General features: G+C 42.7%; 1 protein-coding gene across 1 annotated transcript in view; it reads right to left on the reverse strand.

Moving 5' to 3' along the window:
* rgmd (RGM domain family, member D) overlaps positions 1–23,142 on the reverse strand; it is a 148,340-nt gene that overhangs the window by 106,310 nt on the left and 18,888 nt on the right. The gene's annotated exons all lie outside the window — the stretch shown is intronic.

Genomic DNA, 23,142 nt, shown 5'->3' on the forward strand with positions numbered 1-23,142 from the left:
TTCCTTTCCGCTGTCTCCCACCCTTCTTAAATAACGGAGTAACATTTGCAATTTTCCAGTCATCCGGTTCAATGCCAGAATCTATCGATTCTTGAAAGATCATCGTTAATGACCCCACAATCTCTCCAGCTACTTCCTTCACAGCCCGAGGGTGCATTCCATCAGGTCCAGAAGATTTATCCATCCTCAGACTATTAAGCTTCCTGAGCACCTTCTCAGTTGAAATTTTCACTGCACAAACTTCACTTCCCTGACACTCTTGAAAGTCTGGTATACTGCAGACGTTTTCCACTGTGAAGACTGGTGCAACATACGCATTCAGTTCCTCTGCCATCCCTGCATCTCTCATTACAATATCTCCAGCATCATTTTGTATTCGTCCTATATCTACCCTCGATTCTCTTTCACCCTTTATATACTTAGGAGATTACACTCCTAATTTCTCCGCTGTGATCACCCTTATCATCTGAGGATCAGGTGCAATTGGAAACAATGTCCTCCATTTTACAACAGCCAGAAAAAACTCCCTATCCATGTTTATACATGAATAATAATACTCATTATATCATGGAACTCTTCAGCACAGTGGGAGGCCAATAAGCCACCATGCTTTGTAAGAACTGTTCTTCTATCCTCATTTCCTATACCCTTTCCAGTTATACATCCAATTTTCTTTCGAATGCAGAACTTAGAACATTACAGCACAGTACAGGCCCTTTGGCCCGTAATGCTGTGCTGACCTCTTTGCCTTCTCTAATATCAATCTAACCCTTCCCTTCTACATAGCCCTTCATTTTTCTAGCATCCCTGTGCCTTTTTATGAGTTTCTTAAAGTTTCTTTGTAAAGTTATTATTGAATCTGCTCCTAACACCTCAGACAGCATCAGATCGTCATAATTCATTGCATAATAGGCGGCGTGGTAGTGTAGTAGTTAGCTCAACTCTTTACAGTATCAGTGATCCGGGTTCAATTCCCATCACTGCCTGTAAGGAGTTTGTATATTCTCACCATGACTGTGTGGGTTTCCTCTGAGTGCTCTGGTTTCCTCCCACAGTCCAAAGACATACTGGTTGCTAGGTTAATTGGTCATTGTAAGTTATCCCGTGATTAGGCCAGAAATAAATTTGGGGATTACGGGGCGGCGCGGCTTGAAATTCCGGAAGTGCCTACTCCACATTGTATATCAATAAGTAAACAAATAAGCAAGCAAGTAAATAAATAAATGAAAGATAAACTCATCACCTCCCCTTACCCTCCTTCCCCCAGTGTTTTTAGTGTAATGTCCCTCATTCGACCACGAGGAGTTAGGGAGAGGAAAAAATGTAGAGGAAGAAAATGCACAGTAACTTAAGACTGGTTTTGTTTTACTTTTGGGACCCTTTTCTGAAGTCAAACCTCTGGCCAGAGTTACAAGTATCCCTTTCTCCCGACAATAACACTACAGCTGGAGTGAGGATAGGGAAATTAAGCAAAATAAGGGCATGAGTCACCCACTCTTAAAAAGTTAAATTTACTTTATGAAAGAAAGAAAGCCAAAAATAGGTTAGTCATAACAGACTGATTGCAAAAACTATAAATAACTAGCGTTAGTTGGTGGGTTGGGGTTGATGCAGTACTTGGCTCTCATGTTAAATTGCACCTCAGTAATGGGTCCCTTTATGGAGCTTTAGCCTTCAGTCTCGAAATCTATGAGGATTTAACAAACCAGAGAGGTCTCTGGATTATAGCACAGAAACTTCAGTTAAGTGTCGAATCTATCACACTCCATATAGAATTTTCCTATTGGTAATTTTAGAAATTCCCATTTGACGCCTGTTCTTTATAACCGAAGCTGGAACAGCTGGGCCTTCCGGGGCTGTGTCTGTGCTAATTATGCAGTTACAGTGGAAAATGAAAATGGCTGTGTGTTTTATTTACTGACTTACACTGGGCAACCTGGACAGAGCAGACAGGAGGTGCAAATCAACAGCTTTTAGTGCGTCTCATTAAACAACTATTAGAGCTAAATTTCCAGCACCATTTTCTGCACAAAGCAAAACACACCCACTTCTTTTGATGACTTCCTAATTTCTTTTCTCTCCAATTTCACCCCGTTACATGAGCTCGATGTTTCCAAACACAACTCAGACTGTGGTCCTTTGCTGTATTTTGCAGTCGCAGACTCTCACACTTACAGTTGTACACATACACACTCACTCACACACACATGCACACACAGACAATGTCTCTCACACACACACATCTCCTTCAGACACGAACAGAGACACACACACACACACACACGCACAGAGACATGCGCGTGCACGCAAAGACCGTCCCACACACAGACACACATGCCCACACACACTCATCTCTTCCAGACACAGAGACAGAAACACACACAGACACACACACACGCACACACACACAGACAGACATGCATGTGCACGCATAGACAGTCTCTCACACACAGACACGCATATGCTTGCATAGACAGTCTCTCTGTCTCTCTCACACACACACACACATATATATCCAGGCACACAGAAAAACACACAGAATCACACACACACACACACACACACACACAGAGGCACAGTCTTACACACACAGACATGCACATGCATAGACAGACAGACAGACAGACACACACACACACACACTACAGATTCTCACAGACGTGAGTCCACAAGGCGCATGCTCACATGCTCATATACCGCTGGCCTGAGTTGAGTTGCTTGCCACCTGTTAAAAGGCCTCATTTTAACTTGCCCACTGAGACTGGTTTATGGGAAATATTTCACTGGGTCCCCTCCCACCTTGGCTGCAATGAATAGCTTCATTCTGCTGCTGGCTTTCAATAGATACATTATTGCCTCGCTCGCTGTACAGTGGTGCCCATCCATCATCGGAGCATCTCCGTGTAAGGGCTCTCTGTGCAGAAACATTTCAACTTAAACGCTTGGGTGCTTGCAAAGAGCCACTGTAAGCTTTCTGAAAATTTCCCTCACTGCACGAAACTGAACATTAGGATCTATGGGTAATTTTGTCTGAGGGGCATTTAGTTTAGTGCTGAAGCAATTTCCTAACTTCATCTTCCTCCTCTGTAGGAATAAGTAGGACTTGAGCTTTCACATTAGACATAGATGATAGGTCCAAATGGAAAAAAGCCACACCTGTGGATGCTGCTGGACTATTCACCTTCTGGAGGCATCACACATCTCAACATGTTCTCTTCTTGGCATATCTCCAGTCCGAAACTACCACACAAACATACATGAGAGGCCACATACACACGTTGAAAATACGCATTCATATGGATGACTGGATACAGGCGCGCGCGCGTGCGCGCGCACACACACACACACACACACACACACACACGCACACACACACACACACACACACACACGCACACACACACACACACACAGACAACATATACATTAGTGCTCCGTCTCACCACACAGGCACACTGACAACCCATGCATAACTGCTTTGTCTCACCACACACACAAACACATACACACACACACTCACACGCACACACACGTGCGCGTGCGTGCGCACACTCACATTCACATACACACACTGATGCACTATCAATTACTCCAAAAGACTGGAAGTAGAGTAAATACTGAAAGGCTTTTATTAGCAGTAAAATGTGACCTCAACCATGCTGAGTATCTGCCCCTGGACTGAGGGAGGAGCAGGGGCACAATCGCCTTTATCCAGGGGTCTGTGGGAAGAGCCACATGAGCAATCAGCAGAGGGTCATGTCCAGACAGGTAACCCAGTTACAACCTATATACATGGTTTACCACAAACACGCACACTCACATGTGCACGCAGAATGACAACCCATGCATAAGTGCTTTCTCTCACCAGATACACACACACACACACACACACACACACAGAAACATCTGTAAACAGGAGCAAGTGCTACAACCTCCAGACCTCCAGCCATGTCCTGTGTCCTGGCAATGACAATTATCTCTCATGGTAATACTGATCTAGTTGGTGAGATTCAATCAGATGCCTGTTTGTGGGCCTGGTATTTTCTTTGGTTTCTGCTCCGTCTTTGATGCCAGTTTGACAGAAGACATGAAACACCCTTGCTCCACCATGTACTAAGAAATAGTTTATCGTGATTGATCACTGGAACTCAGTTCCAATGATTTAATGAACATGGGGACCAGACAAGCTCATTCAATGAGATTATGGCTGATCACTACCTCAGATCTAATTAGCTCCCATTGCTGAGTTTCTCTCAGTACTCCACCATCTGTTGGTTTGATCTGATAACACTTCTCTCTCAAAGAGAAAAGACTGAGCAATCACTTCATGGGAAATTTCAACTTGTGAAGGTTTTGACTTTACAATCATAAATCCTTTTGTGTGTGCCTGGTGAGAGAAGGCTCGGGTGATGTATGAGCCTTGACTATTGGGCCAATAGCCTGCTTCTCGTTGTAATTCGCAATGTTGTGCAGGTCCCCCTTCTCTATTTGGAGTTCTCTCTTGCCCTTACCCAGCTGCAAAGACTGGAACTATTTTTACTGCTAACATCTACTCATAATTTAGCAGCGTGGGTTGCCCACTCTGGAAAACCCTTCCCATTGCTTCAGCTTCAGCTGAATTGCCCGGATGATAAAGGTTGAGTCCATTGAGCTAGCACACAAACTGAGTCCCCTCAAGACAGCCAGTAGCAAGATCCTCTATTCCATCTCCACCAATCTAACCCAAGTGTCAAAATCTGTTCTGTTTATGCCAATGACGATGCACCATGGTTTTCAACATTCTGCCATCTTCTTCTCATGATGTCTGTCCAAGCTCCAATCACATGACAGGATATTTTCCTTACTTCTGGAATTTAAATAGACAAAAAAAAATGCCTGGACTCTCAGCTTCCTGTGCTTCTTCAACCACAACTCCACAGGGTCTTTCCTCAATTGGCAAACTGCCAAGAAAAGTTCAGAGTAGTCAGTTCGAATGAAGAGAAGGCATTTATCCCATCAGACTCACGCTGTCCTTCAATGAGATGGCAATGGATGTGTACCCTGACTCCAGTTACCATATTCCTAAATGCTGGAATGTAACAGTAAGGGTATCAAAAGCAACATTGCCAAAAAATGCCTTGTCGGAATGGTAAGATCGTTTGTTAGTAGATGATGACAGACAGGCGAATGTTGGTTAGGACTGCTGGGAGAATTTGCTTGCTTTTCTTTGAGTTGTGGCTGAGGGATTTCTCTCAGTACTGCACTTGGGGGTTGACGCCAATCCTGAACAAAATGCTCAGGACTCTGACTTAGAAGGAAAGATGCTTGAGACACAAATAACTTCAAACCACCCATGAAGTACTATGTAGGTGAGAATGTGGGCAGTCCCCATCACACCCTCTCAGATTGGTGCTAGTAGGACCAAACCAATCATCATGTCCCATGTCGATCTCAGCCAATTGCCTGTGCTGTAGTCTGACCTCGCGAGGTAAATCTTTCACTTACAGCCTTCCAGTTACGGTTCTTTTTTCCTCTCTCTATCTCTTACACGGCCTTTGAAAGAATCAGTTACTCCGACAAGCCTGGTTCAGAGGCTCACCGTGCGTCCGCTGATCGTTACTATCATCTGTCTTTCAAGACCTGCAGAAGCTGCAATTATGGTCTCGTTTGTCAGGGGATGCTGTGACAGCTCAGGCCTGTTGGCAAGGACTGCAGCCTGAAGGCAAGTAGGAAACAACAGACAGCAAACAAATTGTTCTGTAATGACTATTGAGTTATTGCTCAACTCAGCTGCCAAATCTGACTGTGAATCTTTAAAGTCTTTATTACACAATAATGGATAATTATAGGGATGGCAGATTTCACTAAAGCAAGCTGATTTTTCTCCGATATTTACTTTACACCGAGCAGCCATAATTCTGACAGCCTATCTGTGGTGATGCTTTTTAAGCATCTGTGGTGAAGCATCCAGATAGAGATTTTGTCTTACTCCCAACTGTCAGCCCACAACCACCCTTGGTCTGTTTTAAGGGTCTCTTACTTCCAACCTGATGGTATATTTTCCATATAAAGTGAAGGGGTTTGAAGAAAGGAATACTCAGAACTTAGCCAAAAATGGTGATTGTGACTGCACCAATCCCTCAATATTAATGAAGTACAGCGAGAGATTCTCAGGTGACTCTCACTGTCAAACATAAACATACCTTTCTGTATCAGCTAAAGCAAGTCATTCACTCATTGAGCCTAATTCCAGTGATCGCTGCAGCTAGCGGGCCCTGTGTGGTTTCTGAATTACTACACCCTCTTTAACCTCCTAAGTGTTCCATGGTTTATGTGGCTCTCAGTATATTAGTGGGGATTTCAGCACAATGACAAATAATACCGAAGTAAGCTGCAGAGGGTTGTAAACTTATTCAGCTCCACCATGGGCACTATCCTCCGTAATATCCAGAACATCTTCAAGGAGCGATGCCTCAGAAAGGCGGCATCCATCATGAAGGACCCCCACCACCCAGGACATGTCCTCTTCTCATTGCTACCATCAGGAAGGAGGTACAGAACCCCAAAGATACACACTCAGTGATTCAGGAACAGCTTCTTCCCCTCTGCCATCTGATTCCTAAATGGACATTGAACCCTTGAACACTACCTCACTATCTTATACTTCTATTTTTGCACTATTTGTTTAATTTAACTATGTAATTTATATATATATATACACACACACACACACACACACACACACACACATATATAAATATATATACTGTGCATATACACACACACACACACACATTTGCTGAAATTCACAGTTTTTTCTCTAATATTTTGTATTGTATTGTACTGCTACTGCAAAGTCAACAAATTTCATGAAATATGCCGATGATATTAAACCTGATTCTGAACTTTTCTGTAAACTGCCCCATTTATGGTTTACATGTCTCCGCTGTTAGTTTACTCGGGGCTTATTGACATACTTGTAAGTTATTGCTTGCCTGATTAACTGTAGGAGAAAGAGTTTTCAGCGTACATTTCATAAGCTCATTTTGTACCAGCCTACCCTTCAAAAGGTCAACAATGTTTCAGACGAGCAGGGTGAGCTGCGTTGATGGCCATTGCCCAGTTGCACTCACATCTACTGTGATGAAGTGCTTTGAGAGGTTCATTATGGTCAGAATCAACTCTTGCCTGAGAAAGGACCTGGGCCCACTGCAATTTGCCTATCACAACAGATCTACCGCAGATGGAATCTCACTGGCTCTCCTCTCAGGCTTCGATCACTTGCACAATCGCAATACCTACGTCAGGCTGCTGTTTATTGATGACAGCCCAGCGTTTGACACAATCATGCCCCCAGTTCTAATCAACAAATTCCAAAATCTGGGCCTCCCTCTACAACTAGATCCTTGACTTCCTCCCCAGGAGAGCACAGTCTGTGCAGATCAGAAATAACATCTCCTCACGGACAACCAACACTGGCTCACCTCAAGGATGTGTGCTTGGCCCACTGCTTTACTCTCTCTACACCCACGATTGTGTGGCTAGGCACAGCTCAGACACCATCTATAAATTTTCTGTTGACACAACTATTGTTGGTAGGATTTCAGATGGCAATGAGGAGGCATACAGGAGTGACGTAGATCAGCTGTTGGAGAGGTGTTGCCACAACAACCTTGCACTCAACATCAGTCAGACCAAGGAATTGTTTGTGCGTTTAGGACGTGGAAGTTGGAGGAGCACCTACCAGTCCTCATCGAGGGATCAGGAGTGGAAGGGGTGAGCAGTTTCAAGTACCTGGGTGTCAACATCTCTGAAGATCTATCCTGGGCCCATCATATTAATGCAATTACAAAGAAGGCATGACAGTGGCTACATTTCATTAGGAGGTTGAAGAGACTTGGTACTACTCCAAAGACTCTAGTAAACTTCTATAGATGGACTGTTGCATCACAGCCTGGAGGGACACTGCACAAGATCAAAACATGCTGCAGAAAGTTATAAATCAGGCAGCTCCACAATGGGCACTAGCCTCCCCAGCACTGAGGACTACTTCAAAAGGCGATGCCTCAATAAGGCGACACCCACCATTAAGGACCCCCATCACCCAGGAGACGCCCACTTCTCATTGCAACCATCAAGGAGGAGGTACTGGAGCCTTAAGATGCACGCTCGATGTTTCAGAAACAGCTCCTTCCCCTCTGCTATCAGATTTCTGAATAGACAATGAACCCATAAACACTACATCATTTTTTTCTGCTCTCATTTTGCTCTACTTACTTAATTTATAGTTTAAAAATTATTATGCATTACAACGTACTACTGTTGTAAAACAATAAACCTTATGACATATACCGGTGATATTAAACTTGATTCAGATTCAGATTCTGGGACAAACTGTAGCCACTATTATAAGGTAAGAAATACAGGAGCTAATTTACTCATAGTGAGCTCCCACAAACAGGAATATGATATTGTTACAAGATGAATCCAACCGCACCAGCTTCCTGGGCTTAGTCACACTCACTCTCTGGAATATGGCTAGCTGGCACCCGTCTTTAAAGATTGCCCACTAATTGCCAATCATGTTTTGTGTGACAAGAATTGAGTATTTAAAGAGCGCGTGAACGGAGACTCAGTGCTCAGTCGTATACCCAACCAGAGAAATTGTCTAGCAACACACATAAAAGTTGCTGGTGAACGCAGCAGGCCAGGCAGCATCTCTAGGAAGAGGTACAGTCGACGTTTCGGGCCGAGACCCTTCGTCGGGACTAACTGAAGGAAGAGTGAGTAAGGGATTTGAAAGTGGGAGAGGGAGGAGGAGATCTGAAATGATAGGAGAAGACAGGAGGGGGAGGGATGGAGCCTCCTCTCAATTGGAAGTTTGAGAAGTCAATGTTCATGCCATCAGGTTGGAGACTACTCAGACCTCCAGTAATTTCCACATCCTCTGCAATACATAATATAGAAGAAAAATAATAATAAGTAAATCTATTACAGTATACATTTATTGAATAGATTAAAAATCATACAAAAACAGGAAGGATTCGAATCCACGGAATGGTGCTGGGTTCATGGAGGGGACATCTTAGATCTGGCTCTCATCTGTGACTACCATCATTGTCTCTTGGAGCAGCCAAGGACTTCAGGAGTCAGCTGTAGGGGAGAATGCCCTGTTACGACACGAACCCAACCACGCTAGCTTCTGGGGTTTAGATGCTCTAATTCTCTGGAGTATGGATAGCTGGCACAGTCCCTTTAGAGATTCAGGATGGTCTCACTAATCGGCAATCGTGTTTTGGGAGCCAAGAACTGAGTATTTAAAGAGCACCTGAACAGAGCCTCAGGGCTCAATCCTAAATCCACCGAGAGATATCCTCTTGCGTTTTGTTCTGTGCTCAGTTCTCAATCCAGTTTTATTCCGTATCTCAATCCTAGCTTTAGATACTCCAGCGCTTGGATCCAAACAATTCTCATCAATGACTCTCATCACAGATATCTAATTCTGAGGCATTGGTTAAAGATAAATACTCACCAGGACTTCAAAGATAAATTACCCACTCTTTAAAATGGGGATCTTAATTGTCTATCAGGACGTAATTTACTCTTTTCCATTGACCCACACTGGTTCCTGGCTAAACAATGCCTTACTTTTAACATTCTCCTCTAATCTTGAAGGTTTTGATTCTAGTTATTAATTATCCAAGGTCTGGGTATCACTATAATGCCTACCCTTAAATGTTCTTGAACTGATTAGTTTGCTGGGCTATATTAATATCAATTTTGTTGAGTCAAGAGTCACATGTTGTCAAATCAAGTAAGCAGAACCGATGTTTGCCCATAAGGACATTAGTGACCAGTCAAGTCATGGTCATCATTGCTAAAGACATTTTTTTCCCTGAAGTTGAAGATAATCAGCTAAATTTAAATTCCTCAATTTGAACTTACATCGCTTGAGTGTTGGCTCAAACCCCTAGATTACCAGTCTGGTGACTTACTCATAGTATCACTACCATATCCATCAACTAACTGACTTGCCCTTCCTTGCCACTGTGAATTCCTGTAGTCCAGTGTTTCTCTGAGACATTCAACTCTGCACAATTGATCATATCTGATTTCATTTCACTGCCAGTTGTGCCTACAGCTGCCAGAAATCTCAGATCTGAAATTCCCTCCCCTGATACCTCTGTCTTTTGATCTTGCTCTTTTCCTTTCATCTGATCCTCAAGACCAATAGTCTTCGCCAAGTGTTTGGTCAACTCTCCGGCCTTGAAAGGGAGAATATAACTACAGCTGTGAAGATCCCTGCTGCACCCGGTGACCCTGTGATCTCTGTCTCGGAGGCTGATATTAGGCTGTCTTTAAAGAGGGTGAACCCTTGCAAGGTGAAAGGTCCTGATGGAGTACCTGGGAAGGCTTTGAAACTTGTGCCACCCAACTGGAGGAGTATTCAAGGACATTTTCAACCTCTCATTGCTACGGGTGGAAGTTTCCACTTGCTTCAAAAAGGCAACAATTATACGAGTGCCTAGGAATCATGTGGGCTTCCTTAATGACTATTGCCTGGTGGCACTCACATCTACAGTGATGAAATGCTTTGAGAGGTTGGTCATGACTAGACTGAACTCCTGCCTTAGCAAGGATCTGGACACATTGCAATTTGCCTATCATCACAATAAGTCAATGGCAGACACAATCTCAACGGCTCTTCACACGGCCTTAGACCACTCAGACAATAAAAACACCTATGTCAGGATGCTGTTCATCGACTATAGCTCAGCATTTAACACCATCATTCTCACAATCCTGATTGAGAAGTTATAGAACCTGGGCCTCTATATCTCCCTCTGCAACTGGATCCTTTACTTCCTAACCGGAAGACAACAGTCTGTGTGGATTGGTGATAATATCTCCTCCTCGCTGACGATCAACACTGGTGACCCTCAGGGGTGTGTGTTTAGCCCACTGCTCTACTCTCTCTATACCCATGACTGTGTGGTTCGGCATAACTCAAGTATCATCTATAAATTTGCTGACGATACAACCATTGTTGGTAGAATCTCAGATGGAGACGAGAGGGTGTACAGGAGTGAGATATGCCAACTAGTGGAGTGGTGTCGCAGCAACAACATTGCACTCAACGTCAGTAAGATGAAAGAGCTGATTGTGGACTTCAGGAAGGGTGAGATGAAGGAACACATACCAATCCTCATAGAGGGATCAGAAGTGGAGAGAGTGAGCAGTTTCAAGTTCCTGGGTGTCAAGATCTCTAAGGAACTAACCTGGTCCCAACACATCGATACAGCTATAAAGAAGGCAAGACAGCGACTATACTTCATTAGGAGTTTGAAGAGATTTGGTATGTCAACAAAAACACTCAAACTTCTATTGATGTACCGTGGAGAGCATTCTAACAGGCTGCATCACTGTCTGGTATGGAGGGGCTACTGCACAGGACCGAAAGAAGCTGCAGAGGGTTGTAACTTTAGTCTGCTCCATCTTGGATACTAGCCTACAAAGTACCCAGGACATCTCCAAGGAGCAGTGTCTCAGAAAGACAGCGTCCATAATTAAGGATCTCCAGCACCCATGGCATGCCTTTTTCTCACTGTTACCATTAGGTAGGAGGTACAGAAACCTGAAGGCACACACTCAGTGATTCAGGAACAGCTTCTTCCCTTCTCCCATCCGATACCTAAATGGACATAGAACCCGTGAACTACCTCACTTTTTAAATGTATATTATTTCTGTTTTTGTATGATTTTTAATCTAGTCAATAAAAGTATACTGTAATAGATTTACTTATTATTATTTTTCTTCTATATTATGTATTTCATTGAACTGCTGCTGCTAAGCTAACAAATTTCATCACACATGCTGGTGATAATAAACCGGATTTTGACTCTGATAGTTCCCAGTGCATTCTGAAGGCACTTCCACTTTGCTATACCAAAGGTGAGAAATAAAGAACATCTCTGAATGACTTTTCTAATATAGTGACCAAAATTTTGCACTGTACTGTTAAATGTGGTCTAACCTCAGTTTAATACAAGTTTAACATGACTTCCCTACTTTCCAGTTCAAGGACTGGCAATAAAGCAAGCAACAAGGTTTTCTTCTTTGTGGCCTTGTTGTGGTACAACCTCCTTTTGTTTGTGGTGCTTCTACTCCAAGGTCCCTTTTTGTCTTCTTCCCATCTAGATTAACACCTTCTAAGCACTAGGTAACCTCCCTGTTCTTCCCGAGATACCACATCTCATTAATATGCTGAACTTCTAGCAATTAAGTACCATTCACTAAGTTTATTAATGCTGCTCTATAACTTTTTGCCTTCCACCTCAGTACTAAAAAATACCCCATTTGGGTGCTATCTGCAAATTTAGAAATGGTGTTTTGATTCCATTGTTAATGTAAGTAGTTAGCAGCAGAACACTAGTCCCAGCCCTGATCTCTATAGAACACTACTTTCCAACTTCTTTCATTGTGAACAGCTACCTTTTACACTCATGTAATGGTTTGTCTCGGAGAGAGTTAGCTTTTCATTCTGTTACATGGTCCCTGATTCTACAGTACATTCTCAGACCTTGTTCAATAGTCTGTAATCTGATACCTGGGGTAACCTGCAATTGAGTCTGTTGGGATCACTTTTGCCTTTGAGGTAGAAAATTAATAGGAGGGGAGGAGACGATGGCGGTGCAACACAGCGCGCGCGCGGCCACTCTGAAATGATATTGTATTTGTTAAGTAGGTACCGTGCACAATCCTCATTTGATGGAGACAGACGTGAGAAGCATGGAGGAACATCTGGAGAAACTTCTGAAATGCCTGCTTCGCTGCCGCTGCGACTGTGCGATCGAGAATCTCCGGAAGAGAAGGCCCCAAATCCTTGGCTTTGCCTGTTGCCTGTTGCCGGGGCCAGGGTTGAAGTGCTCGGCAGAGATGGTGCTTGGTGCTTGGTGTTGGAGGGCTGGTCGGAGGTTCAAAGTTTTCAACGGTCTCAGGAGTCGGCTGTGGTCGGGCGCTTCCAGGGTACTGCATTGGCAAGTTTGCGGCACTGGAGGTTCATGGCAGGGAGAATTTTACTTCCTTCTACCGTCTGTGTGAGATGATGAGACTTTCAAGAGACTTTGAGACTTTTATTTACCCTGCCCATGGTCTGTTCTTTATCAAATTACGGTATTGCTTTGCACTGTTGTAACTATATGTTATAATTATGTGGTTTTTGTCAGTTTTTTTAGTCTTGATTTGTCTTGTGTTTCTATGATATCATACTGGAGGAACATTGTATCATTTGTGTCATGCATTACTAAGTGACAATAAAAGAGGACTGCGTGTCCTCATAACCTAATCTAATCTAATATAATAATGCATAGAAGTTTCATTTTAAAGTTGAGCCACAGTGGAGAGTATCCTGACTGGTTGTATCCCAGCCTAGTTTGGGAATACCGATGCCCATGAATGGAAAAACCGACAAAGTGTTGTGGATACAACCCTACCAATTACAGGAAAAGCTCTCCCCACCATTGAGCACATCTACAAGGAGTGCTGCCACAGGAAAGCAGCATCCATCACCAAGGAGCCCCTCATCATTCAGACCATTCTTCCTGTTAGACTGTTTGTGGTAACTTAGTTTTTATTCTTTCTACTTCTCTTCTAATATTTATATCTGTGCACTTGTAATGCTACTGTAACACTGTAGTTTCCCTTGGGATCTATAAAGTATCTAAACCCTCTTCTCACTACTGCAATAAGGCAAGTGGTATAGGAGCTTTAGGTCCCACCCTTCATGTGCTGTTCTGGTTTCTGTACCGTCAGCACTGATGGGTGTCTTCTCATGGGGAAAATGTCAAGCAAATCCTGTTCACTTTCTCAATGTCAGAGTACGAGAGAAACAGAATCAGAATACACCACTTTGTCCACTGTTGTTCTGCCATTCAATAAAATCATGACCGATTGTAGTAAGCACATCACTTTTGAATTCGCAAACACGAGAAAATCTGCAGATGCTGGAATTTCAAGCAACACACATAAAAGTTGCTGGTGAACACAGCAGGCCAGGCAGCATCTCTAGGAAGAGGTACAGTCACGTTTGGGGCTGAGACCCTTCGTCGGGACTAACTGAAAGAAGAGCTAGTAAGAGATTTGAAAGTGCGAGGGGGAGGGGGAGATCTGAAATGAGCCCCCCCTGTCTTCTCCTGTCATTTTGGATCTTCCCCTCCTCCCTCAAATCTCTTACTAGCTCTTCCTTCAGTTAGTCCTGACAAAGGGTCTTGGCCTGAAACGTCGACTGTACCTCTTCCTGGAGATGCTGCCTGGCCTGCTGCGTTCACCAGCAACTTTTATGTGTGTTGCTTGAAATTCCTTATTTCTTTTCTGAAGGAATATAAAATACGTCTTTGAATTATCAATTGAGGCATTTATGAGTTTCTTAAACAGACTCGTGAATATAGAGGGATATGGATATGTGCAGGCAGAAGTTTCTAGCTTAATTAGGTGTCATCGGCTTAATCAGTTCAGCACAACATTGTGGACTGAATGGCCTGTGCTGCTCTGTGTTCTATCTCTTAACTTGAGGAAAAGTAAGACAGTGTTCCGGACAATACCAATCTGAATTTCAACATAAATCAACATATTTGATCTTTATTTGTCATTTGTGAGATCTGGCAGTAGCAGACTGGTTTGCCATATTACATGGCTGGCTATACTTCAGAAGAATTTCATTGGCTGGAGATCACTTGTGCTGAAAGGCCAGCGAAAGGTACTATGGAAATTAAAGCCCGCTCTTTGAACTTTTTACAGCTTCACATCATTGGTTATCCAGCTGAGACACAAAGGACGGCAGATACGGGGATCCAGAACAAAAAATACGAGCTGCTGAAAGAATGCAGCTGGTCGGGCAGCATCTGTGGGAGGAAAGAAATTGTCGATACTTCAGATGCAGTTGCGAGGTTTCCACCAGAGACGTTGGCCACTCCTTTCCTACCGCAGATGCTGCTTGACCTGCTGAGTTCCAGCAGTGGCCCATTTTTTTCAATGATTGTCAGGTGTCCATCCGTTTTGAGCAACAGAGAGGAGTAAGAGAGCTCAAAGTAACAGCCCATAGTCTGAATAGTTTTGTTCAGCATGGCCCAAGAGAGATGTGACTGCATTGAAGAGGATGCAGAATTTCATGAAAATATTGGATAGGCAGGGATTGTAACTGAGGAGACTGGAAGAAGATTTAGAGATGCTAGACAGACAATCTCTGAAGAGTATTTATAATGACTGGGGTCACCCATCTTGCAAAGACACTGCCCAGAAGAAGGCAATGGCAAGCGACATCTATAGAAAAATTTGCCAAGAGCAGTCATGGTGAAGACCACGATTGCTCATGTTGTGCGACATAATATAACAAAATCTCTGTTGATCTTGGCCGGCTGGTGGCATAGTGGCATCAGTGCCGGACTTCGGAGCGAAGGCTCCCGAGTTTGAATCCAGCCGGCTCCCCAGGCACGCTTTCCATCTGTGCTGGGTTGAGCATCGAGCTAGCAACTCAACCTCGTAAAAAAGAAATTGCCTGCTACAGAAACATCAACAGCAAAAAGTTGATGACCTATGCTCTCTCGTGAGTTTAAAAGGCAATTGCCTTCCTGTTGATCTAACCTGGTCCCAACATATCAAAGCTGCTATAAAGAAGGTAAGACAGTGGTTATATTTCATTAGGAGTTTGAAGAGATTTGATTTGTCAACTAAAACACTTGAAAACTTCTACAGATGGACCATGGAGAGCATTCTGACAATGGACAGGCTGCATCACTGTCCGGTATGGGGGCAGGGGAGACTACCGCACAGGACAGAAAGAAGCTGTAGAAAATTGTAAAATTAGTCAGCTCCGTTTTGGGTACTAGCCCCCATAGTACCCAAGACACCTTCAAGGAGCAGTGCCTCAGAAAGGTGACGTCCATTATTAAGGACCCCCATCACCCAGGGCATGCCTTCTTCTTATTGTTACCATCAAGAAGGAGGTACAGAAGCCCAAAGGCACAAATTCAGTGATTCAGGAACAGCTTCTTCCCCTCTGCTATCCGAGTCCTAAATGGACATTGAACCCCTGAACACTACATCACTTTTTAAAAATATATATTATTTCTGTTTTGCACTATTTTTAATTTATTCTATATACACATATATACTTAGCTCAATTGATTCACTTATTTATTTATTTTTCTTGCTATATTATCATTTAATGCTTTGAATTGCTGCTCCTAAGATAACAAATTTCACGACACATGCCAGTGATAATAAACCTGATTCTGATTCTGGTTTTGATGGTGATGATGAGGCAATATAAAATCCAGTTGAGAGATCTGATGAGACTGCGGTTTAATGGAGGAATATGGAGGTATATGGAGGAAGTTAAGGTGGGGGGTTATATGGGAGGCAGGGTTTAAGGGTCGGCACAACATTGTGGGCCGAAGGGCCTGTACTGTGCTGTACTATTCTATGTTCTATGTTAATACCCCATCTGAAAGATGACACCTCCCACAGCATGAAATGGAATTCTCAGAGAAGGTACTTGGGGTAAAACCAAAAAGAGGAATTGTAGCTGCTATGCTAAAGATATTAAAAGGTTGGACTTGGAAAATAGACTGAAGAGAATATCCCAAAATGCAAAAGAAAATGATCCAAATACATTCAAAGTAAATTGTTAAAAATTGCCAAGAAGGAGATGTGCTTATTATGTGTGTGTTCATAATATATTTGCACATTATTACTACCACGATTATACAAAATATAAGAAGACTGCAATTTACACAGTAGCACAGATTCTGGCACAATTCCTACTATGTCAAATTTACTTTCCAATTTGAGTTTTTTACAACTAAATTTACCAAGGAAGCTTCAACATGCGCCAGGTGCTTGTAAAGAAGATAAACATGCTGGATTCAATACCTCATTGGGGGATGGACTTACAGACAATGATCATGTGGGCATGTGACTGGTTAAAATGGAGACTGAGCATTATTAAAATAGGGACTGACACAGACTAAAGTGATGTAGAGGATGTTACTAGTTTACAGATTGATTTTCTGTATGATGAGTTTGATGAAATTAAGTCTGGGCCTATGCTTTTTTGAGTTTTGGAGAGTGATAGGTGATCCATTAAAATGTACAAAATCTTCATCTAGGCCTTGACAGGATGCAAGCCTAATGTTTCCCCTGGCTGATGAATCTTTTGAATTCTTTACCTGTTGAGGTTCAGTATATTTATAGTAGAGACTGATGTATTTTTGAATATTCAGGAAATCAGGAAATATGGAGATGGTGCAAGATAGTGGTGGTGAAACAAACATTCAGGCACAATCTTGTTGGATATCAGAGCATTTATGAGGGGGATGAATGTCTACTCCAGTTTTCATTGAACTGAGTGGGAGATTGAAGCTGAAAACTGATCACCTTTTACCCACTGATACCAATCGGAACTCAGTGATGACTGGATTAGATTCTTGCTGTATATAGTGACGGGGCAATTTGCCACTCCTTTGCATATGCAACACCTGTCTTCTACTCTCTCCAACAATATTTTTGCTTGGGTGGAAGATTGAGCCTGTCATATCTCTGGCAATCTCACAGCTGATTAATTCATGGGGAAAAATTCACTTAACAATTCCGAGTACAAACTGGATCTTTGAAACACTTAGTACTGCAATGATTTACAGTGGTTTTAAGCAGCACTTCTAGTGAACAAGCAAGCCAGTGATGACTTAATCTCAACTCAAATAAACATTCTAGTTTTTTGCGAAATGCTTTTAGCTCATCACATCAAATGAGGAATGTGCAAAGTTATATTTAAATACATATAAATAAAGGTTGTCTCCTGTAGCCCATGAGCAGCTGAGGGGAGAAAAAAAAACACAGGGCAAATAAGTTGCAGTCCATTTCTACACTGCAGCTAAACCACACCATTTAGGCATAAACTTTTCTTTGCAATTTGCAAGGCTTTTCTTCTTTCCAGAGTCTAAAACAATTCAAGTGTTTGCTAATTGCAAAAGATAAATTTTAGTTTTATTGAGAAGTAATTTTCAATAGCAGTAACAACTAGTGCCCTGCGTATAACATGCAAAGTGACTGCAATTTCCAGGAATCAGGACACTGGACAAGTTATGCATTTATTACTTTGCATTTGCATTTTGATTTACTTATTTCTATCTGTTTCCTCTATCCAGAATTAAAAATACCATTGACCTTACATTTATTTTGTTTCTGATCCCATTCACCAGATTGCTAAACTCTCTGCAGCCCAAGAATTATTTTCTGAAATTCAATAATTTCTTATTCACAATAGAAGAGTCCACAAGGTGACTTCAGCTGTTGTTGGCTGAACACCTTGGTTTTCTATTGGATTGTTTTTGGGATCTTTAACTTGAAATTTTGAGGACATTTGCCAGAAGATTTGAGAGTTTTGATGAAAACCTTCGAGAAGTACCTTACAGTGATCTTAGTTGAGTATCTACTCTAAAGAACAGCTCTTCTGAGTATTTCCCATTTTGATTTGCCATCTGCCTCGAGTGGGTGCCCAGAAATTATATGGGACTTCTAGCTTCGAGGTAGAAAATAAAGGGGTACATCAAATTATAATGTTGCCCATGATCTGCCTCACAGTCTTAAATGCAATGGAAATTTCATATCCTTTAATGACTAGGAGCTGAGCAACACAAGTTAGTTTCTGATGGTATTGAAAAGGATTCTAAATGTGGCTTAGATCATGATGTTATAAAAGACGAAGAGAGACAGGGTAAAGCAGCCTTACCTTGACTGAAATCTGAGTTGTTTCGTTGTGTTGGCGGAGCAGTATCTCTCTTCGTGACATGGACTGGAGTGAGCAGGGGATATCTTTTAATTCAACGAAGATCAGAAAGCAAGATAGATTTTAAAGAGAGCAAATGACAACTGTTGACTTTTGAAGACGCAAGGGTCGACTACTGAGAGGAAGGGTGCGCATTGGGAACGGGCGGGGGGGATGTGGGAGGAGCTGAGGGAGATCTTACAAATTACAGCAGTCGCCGAAGCCTGGGCAAAAGGGGTGGTAATTAAAAGTGAACATGTGTCACTTTGGGAGTTATCCTGTTGCATGAGGGCTCTTGCAGGCAGGACACACTGATGGGAACAAGGACTGCTCCGAGCCTCTGCTGACTGGATTTATTCAGCCGAGCCCACACCTGCCAATAGGCCGATAGTACAAGGACAACTGGAGGGACTTTCCCTGAGGTCGTCACTGAGGGGCTGCTGTGGCTTTGGTGGAATTCTCCCCTGTGACCAGTCCTCTGCTTGCACTGTTCACATCACCATCTACATTCCTTCAATCGTTCAGATCTTCAACCAGACCGAATCACTACCTCAGTGCAGCAACACTGGCCACTTTGCACGCCAATGGACTTGGATTTGTTTTTGTTCTAATTGTGTTCTTTCTTGTAAAAACTGTGTATAATTTTATTTAACTTATGTTCTTGTCAATGCTTCTTACCTGACACTGAGTCCCTGCAATGCTGCTGCAAGTAAATTTATCACTGCACCAGTGAATATATGTATATGTACTGGTGCATATCACAGTAAACCTGACTTTGACTTTGGCTAATGAGGCAAAATAAAACTGGAGTGTTTTAATTGTATAGATGCATGTCTAAATCTCTGTGAATGCCCCTCTGTCAATCCTCCACCATCTACTTGTTGGAAGCTTCAGTTTGTCGTTGCATGTCATTACTGTGTTAAAATATTTTACATAATTCACTCAAAAAAATTGGTTGTTTACATTATAATCCCATTCCCATTCCGACATGTTGATCTATGGCCTCCTCTACCATCATGATGAGGCCACTCTCAGGTTAGAGAGAAACAACACCCCATACTCTGTTTGGGTAGCCTCCAACCTGATGGAATGGACATCAATTTCTCTAACTTCTGGTAATTTCTTCCCCTCTCCTTTTCCATTCCCCATTCTGTTTCCCCTCTCACCCCTTCTCTTCTTGTCACTTCCCTCTGGTTCCCCTCCTCCTTCCCTTTCTCCCATGGTCCACTGTTCTCTTCTGTCAGATTCCTTATTTTCCAACCTCTCACCTCTTCCACCTATCATCTCCCAGTTTCTTCATCTCTCTTCTCCCAACCACACACATGGTTTCACCTATCACCTGTCAGCTTGCACTCCTTCTGCTCCTCCCACCTTCTTATTCTGGCTTCTTCCCCCTCCTTTCCAGTCCTGATGAAGAGCTCAGCCCATAACTTCGACTTTATATTCCCTCCATAGATGTTGACTGACTTGCTGAGTTTTTCCTGCATTTTGATGTGTGCAATTTACATTATAATGGGTCTACACAATCAATGTACTTTGTGGATTTCCAGAAGAAGAAGAAGCTGTAACAGGTTGAGGGGTAGTAACCGTTCTTGAATCTGGTGGTGTGAATCCTGAGGCACTGGTACCTTCTACCTGACGGCAGCAGCGAGAAGAGAGCATGACCTGGATGGTGGGGATCTCACCTGTGGTGTACTGGACTGAATCCATCACCTTTTGTAGGGTTTTTTGTCCAGAGGCCATGATGCAGCCAGTCAATATACTCTCCTACTCATCTATAGACATTTGTCAGACTTTCAGATGGCATGCCAAATCTCTGCAAACTCCTAAGGAGGTAGAGGTGCTGCCGTGCTTTCTTTGCAATTGCACATACATGCTGAATTCTCTGAAATAGTAACACCCAGAAATTTAAAGTTGGAGCCCTCTCCACCTCTGATCCGCCAATAAAGACTGGCTCATGGACCTCTGATTTCCCTCTTCCGGTGTCTCCAATTAGATGCTTAGTCTTGCTGACATTGAGTGACAGGTTTTTGTTATGACACCACTCAGCCAGATTTCAATCTCCCTCTCGTATATTGGTTCATCACCACTTTTAATTTGGCTCACAACTGCGGTGTGGTCAACAAACTTGAACATGGCATTAGAGCTGTGCTTAGCCACAAGGTCATAGGGGTAAAGCGAGTAGAGCAGGGAACTAAACACGCAGGCCTGTTGTGCATCTGTTCTGATGGACATCGTGGAGGAGACTTTGTGGCCAATCCAAACAGACTGGGGTCTACAGATAAGAAAATCCAGGATCTAATTGCACAAGGATGTATCGAGGCCAAAGCCTTGGAACTAACTTATTGTTTAGTTTAAAGGGAATGATGGTATTGAATGCCAAGCTATCAAGAGCATCCTGATGTATGCACCTTTGCTGTCCAGATGTTCCAGGATTCAGTGAAGAGCCAATGAGATGGCATCTGCTGTGGACCTGTTGTTCCGGTAGGCAAATTGGAGTGGATCCGAGTAGCAGATCAGGCAGAAGCTGATTTGTTTGGTCTTCAGTGGGACAACTGGGATATTTAATGATCCTATAGTCCTTCCTATATCCAATAATCTCAGCTTTTTCTTGAATTGAATTGATTTGACTGTAGATTTGCTTCTGAAATGGTGGAACATGAGCAAGCTGAGATGGAGCATACAAAATTCAGTCAGAAGTATTGAAGAAATGACCCATCTCTTTTATACTTCTGACATTTCCTCAGCAATAACATATCACAGTTGAGAGTAGGGATATTCTGGGATCATCCTCCTCCCTTCAGTATAAGTCATGATTTGTGAGAAATAGAAAGTTAATGCCTTTAACTAGTTGAGGGAGGATGGAACTTCTGGTATCTACTTAGTCTGAGCCAACTAAGGCTTCAGTGTTTGAGGCCCTTTACATTCATGGGGCATCTATGCAGAGTGGAAGTTTGCAAAGTGAGAGAGAAAAAAAGCATTGCATGCCATTTGACATCAATGACCACACTTCAGAAGAAGACAGTGCTCTCTGAGAGAGTTCCTATGCTTCAGGTTTCCCTGGCTTCTAGTAAGATCCAAGCTTCACTAAATCCTTTACTTCCTTAAAAATTTGTGCAGGTTCAACACGTCACCAAAAGCTTTGACAAACCTCTACAGATGTACAATGGAGAGAGTATCCTATCCAGCTGCAACACGGCCCAGCACGGAAACACTGCTGCTCAGGAATGGAAAAGGCTACAGAGAGTAGTGGACACAATTCAGTCCATCACAGGCAAAGCCAAACCCACCGTCGCTTACATGAAGCGCTGCCACAAGAAAGCAAGATAATCATCAAGGCCCCCCACCAGCCAGGCCATGTCCTCTTCTCTTCACTACCATTGGGCAAGACGTACAGAATCCTTAGGTGCCACACCATGAGATTCAAGAATAGTTATCACCCTAGAACCATCGTTCCTAAACTGCTGTGGATAAATTCAATTATTGTTCCTCTGAACTGATTCTATGACCGACAGACTCACTTTCAAGGACTCCTTACAACTCATGTTCACGGTATTATTTTGTATTTGCCCAGTTTGTTTTCTTTTGCACATTGGTTGTCAGTCTTTATCTGTTTATGTATTGTTTTTTTTTCATCAATTCTATTGTAGTTCTTCTTTCCTGTAAATGCCTACAAGAAAAGGAACCTTAAGGTTGTATATGGTAACAAATATTTACTTTGGAAACAAATTCAGCTTGAACTTTGAACTTCAAACTCAATGTCTGTTAACCCTATTCTAGGACTTGGCATGTAGGCTATTTTATTATAATGGTTATGCAATTTGACACCAGTCCAGATGCCTTGACCAATGATTTTTAGATATTGAGGGGATTGAGATTAATGCAGGAAAGTGATACTGGTGTAAGTATAAGTTGTGATTCTATTATACCTACAGGAAAGATGTCAATAAGATTGAAAGGGTGCAGAGCAAATGTACAAGGATTTTATCAGGACTTGTGTTACAGGGAAAGGATGAATAAATTAAATTCTCTGCCACAGGAAACAGTTGAGGCCAGTTCATTGGCTATATTTAAGAGGGAGTTAGATATGGCGCTTGTGGCTAAAGGGATCGGGGGTATGGAGGGAAGGCAGGTACAGGGTTCTGAGTTGGATGATCAGCCATGATTGTACGGAATGGTGGTGCAGGCTCGAAGGGCCGAATGGCCTACTCCTGCACCTATTTTCTATGTTTCTATGTTTCTAAATTAGGACTTTATTCATTAGGGCTTAGAAGACTGAGAGGACATTTTGATAGAGTTATACTAAATAACGAGGTTATAAACGGAAGCAGGCTTTTTC

Source organism: Mobula hypostoma, chromosome 24 (genome assembly GCF_963921235.1).
Source record: "Mobula hypostoma chromosome 24, sMobHyp1.1, whole genome shotgun sequence".
Lineage (NCBI taxonomy): Eukaryota > Metazoa > Chordata > Chondrichthyes > Myliobatiformes > Myliobatidae > Mobula > Mobula hypostoma.